The sequence below is a fragment of the Rhinolophus ferrumequinum genome, chromosome 18 (assembly GCF_004115265.2).
Source record: "Rhinolophus ferrumequinum isolate MPI-CBG mRhiFer1 chromosome 18, mRhiFer1_v1.p, whole genome shotgun sequence".
In the NCBI taxonomy this organism is placed as follows: domain Eukaryota; kingdom Metazoa; phylum Chordata; class Mammalia; order Chiroptera; family Rhinolophidae; genus Rhinolophus; species Rhinolophus ferrumequinum.
In genome coordinates, this window is record NC_046301.1 from 16,683,744 (window position 1) to 16,687,706 (window position 3,963).

General features: G+C 37.1%; 1 pseudogene; it reads left to right on the top strand.

Annotated features, from left to right (window-relative positions):
- The first annotated feature begins 1,069 nt into the window (after window positions 1-1,069).
- LOC117038577 (uncharacterized) lies at window positions 1,070-1,225 on the top strand (annotated as a pseudogene).
- The last annotated feature ends 2,738 nt before the right edge of the window (window positions 1,226-3,963 follow it).

A 3,963-nucleotide genomic window follows, 5' to 3' on the forward strand; every position in this document is an offset into this window, starting at 1 on the left:
CTGTGAACTGTACATCCCCAGAGCATTAGCACAGAGATGTGGAGTTGAATAACTGATTTAGGAACAGTTTGTCTGCCTCATTAAAATATAGAGCACTCCCCTTTAAAAAGGATATTCTTGGAATAGAGTAAAAAATGAAAGCCGAAGAGTATTCAGGAATGCCTGTGTTGCTCCTTAAGATGTGGGCAACATACTTATAAGGGAATGGAATTGGAGTAGAAATCTGTTATGTAAAGCCAACAGCTATCTCTAGCGGTCTTTATTAGCCACCATCACTGGGGACCTGGGAAACAGAAACCATTTGCCGATAAGGACATTGATCGCATAGTTAGCCATTACATTTTCATGTAAAATTTGTTCTGGAGCTACTAACAGAGCAAAAACATTTGAATCTTCAGATTTTTATAGCTCCCAGCATGCAGTAAATTCTTGACAGTGTTATTTTCTTGTTCTCCGTCCCTTCACTGTCTTTACATACTCTCTTCTGTGCAGTAAAAGATCTCAGAAACGACAGAGGTAAATGAATATGGCACTTGGAATCAATCTCAAGGGCTCCCGTGCCAGTAGGCTGTGCAGCAAAAAGGTCCAACAGATGTCATACCTACACTCCTGTTTCTTAGAGGCTTACTTGTGTACTGTCAACCAAGTCAGTCCTTTAGTTAATCTATTTTGGTTGTTAAGGTGTTGCAAATCTTCAGTCTGAACACTTTTAGTCCCATTTTCTTACCTTGAAGAAATGTGATCTGAGTTTCTACCTTGTGCTGATCAGGTAATAAAGATGACCTACATCAGGAAATCATAACTCTGGGGGTGGCCGGTTAGCTCAGTTGGTTAGAGCGTGGTGCTAATAACACCAAGGTTGCCGGTTTGATCCTCGCATGGGCCAAATGCAAGGATTTGCATTTGGATTTGCATTTGCATTTTTTGCATTTGCATTTGCATTTGCATTTTTTGCATTTGGATTTGCATTTGCATAAGGAGAGCTGTGCTCTCCTTAAAAAAAAAAAAAAAGAGAGAAAAGAAATCATAACTCCTCCTTGAACTGCTTATTTTAAAACTGCTTATTTCTAGCTTTGCGCAGTGGCAGTATCGTAGCCAATGAGGTTTATCCAAGGCGCGATCATTGCTAATTGAAAACTGCTTATTTTACTCATTGGTGGTAGAAATTAATTTTTTCAAAGACTGTTTACATAAGTGACAATTTTTGCTGAGTTCACTCTAATGGAGTGGAATTGTACAAAATAATAATAATAAAGGAGTGGCGACTAACATATTAATTGAGTGAAATTACATCCAGACCAGCTTTTTCTAATACAATAATATATATTATTAGTCCATATATGTATATATATTCTATAGTATTATTTTAAATACTACAGAATGATATTTAACAATGAGAAACAAACAACTGACTATGCTTGGAATTACCCAAATGTTGTTGAGATGAGGCCAAATTTAGATAGTTTGGCAGCTGCACAGCCCTCTGTCTTCCCACGCTCATTGGCATTGAACTTCCGTGCTTTGTTCTCCCAGCGGCCTCCTTCTTAGTGTTTCTCCTTCCTAAACTGTTGGGCTAACTCTCCTCTTCAAGAAGCCAGCTTCCCTTTCCTTCCTATTCCTCACTCGTGACCTCTTGACCCCTTGCTCATTTATTCTTTTTCTGTTTGTATGAACAAATGAGAATCAGACAAAAAGAAAAGATATTATAGTTTTTAAATTAAAAGATGTTGATTTTTTTCCTCATTTTTTCAACTTCCTTAAAAGTTAATGAGATAAACTTTTAAGGGTATAATGTGTTTTACGATTATGCATTTACGCAATCAAGCAATAAGTACCTACTGGAAACCTACTTTATGTAAGACATTATAATACATGCTGAATTTAAACTCTAGGAATTTTATTATTATTTGGATTTTAACATTATGTCACTAACAGATAGGACTTTAGTGAGAAATGCAGAATTGTGATAGAAAGCAACACACAAAAACACACACAGTCTCTCTATTCTATTTTCTTTAAACAAAACATAAATAAATGGGAACATTTTGACCCTAAAGGGCTATAAATAAAAATCTATGCCTCTTCATGACTTATTGATACTGAAAGTGGGGGAAAAAAGAAGAAAAAATGAATTATTTGGGGCTTGGGCCTTCTCCCTTCATTTCCCATAACAATCACCTATGCTACCAAAACCCACTCTCCTTGACAGTAGGACAGCAGTGACAGGGAGTGAGAAAAAGTGGAAATGTTGGGAATTGATCCAATTAAAAATATAGAAAAAATGTACTTCATATTAAATGACTGATTGTCTTCTTACCCCATTTGACCTAAAACTTTGAGAACTATATCCTGATACAGTTGCAACAGCTAATGTGTCAATACTTGTTTAGTAATTAACATCGACTTGCAAAGATTTCATTCTTGAATAGGATAGAAACTGCAATAGCTTAGCTGATTTAAGGAAGATAGAACTTTCAGCAAAGATTGGGGGGAAAAAGTGTCAAGCGTAACATAGTAATGACCTAACATGTAATTAGGTTATATTGTGCCTGTCACAGCTCTCATTCCAGTGGTGACTGCAAATAATATGTACAAACATAAATCAGATTACATTGTCTTAAATCTTCAGAGCACGAATTGGTTTTCTGCAGAGCCCTCGAATTTAGCACACTGATGACAATGCATCATTCCACAGTTTCTCTTTTCTTCACTGTTTAGTCCATGTTCAAAGCAAGTAGCATCCTTCGGCAGTTAGATTTATTCAAGGGGCTACTCCTCATTTTATATTGACTACATTCAATGTTGTGCAGTTACAGAAATTAGGCATCAAGAGACTTATAGTCTAGTCTGTTACCTTTGAAATGAAACTTAAAATTCATTTAGGCCAACACTTTTACAGTAGACGAAAGTGACTTAGCCTAGGGCACCCAGCTGGGTAACCTCCGAAAGCTCTCCTCCCCTCCCCGCCACTGCTTTTCACTCCCCCAGGGAGCTTCTTTTCCTTCTCTCAGCAATTTTGGTGACTCAACCTGTCACAGAATTGAAGACTCAGTTTTTCCACTGTGAAATGGAAATGATAAGATAGGTATTTTGCAACATTGTTGTAAATAAAAATAGTTTCGAATGTGCATTGAGTACTATAATGCTTCAGATATTCAATGCAGTCGTCCCCCTTTATCAGGAGGGGATATGCTCCAAGACCCCCAATGGGTGCCTGAAACCACAGATAGTCCCAAACCCTATGTATACTATGTTTTGATAGCTTAATTTATAAATTAGGCACAGTAAGAGATTAACCAAAATAATAATAAAGTAAAACAATTATAACAACATACTGTAAATGTGGCATTATTGAGTAAAATAAGGTTACTAGAACGCAAGCCCTGTGATACCTTGACAGTCGATATGATAACTCAGATGGCTACTGAGTGACTGATAAGCACATGTGTTAGACAAAGGGGTGATTCATGTGCCTGGTGGGACCGGCTAGGATGGCACTAGATTTCATCATGTTACTCAGAACAGTGCGTAATTTAAAAAGTTGTGAATTGCCTATTTCTGGAAGTGGCCATTTAACATTTTCAGACCACAGCTGACCCCAGGTAACTGAAACTGCAGGTACGATGGGGACTGCTGTATAATCATTTCATCACCCTGCAGAAGGGCTCAGCCACGTTCAGTGCAGACGAAGCAGGGGGCCTGTATCACAGTAGGCCTTTCGGGACTTCTCACATTTTCCTATTGTGAACAGTTTTTGCTGATGAATCTGATTGATCGAAATAGAGTTGAGTTTATTTTACAGTACATGGTAATGAATTGTCAGATTTTTCAGGTGTTTCCCCTGCTTTAAAATTAAAAAAAAAAATAAAAAAATTAAAAAATATATATATATATATAGTGTGAATATGACTGAAGTTTATCGCTAAGTACATTAACATGGTATTGACGGTTTCTCTAATGTGG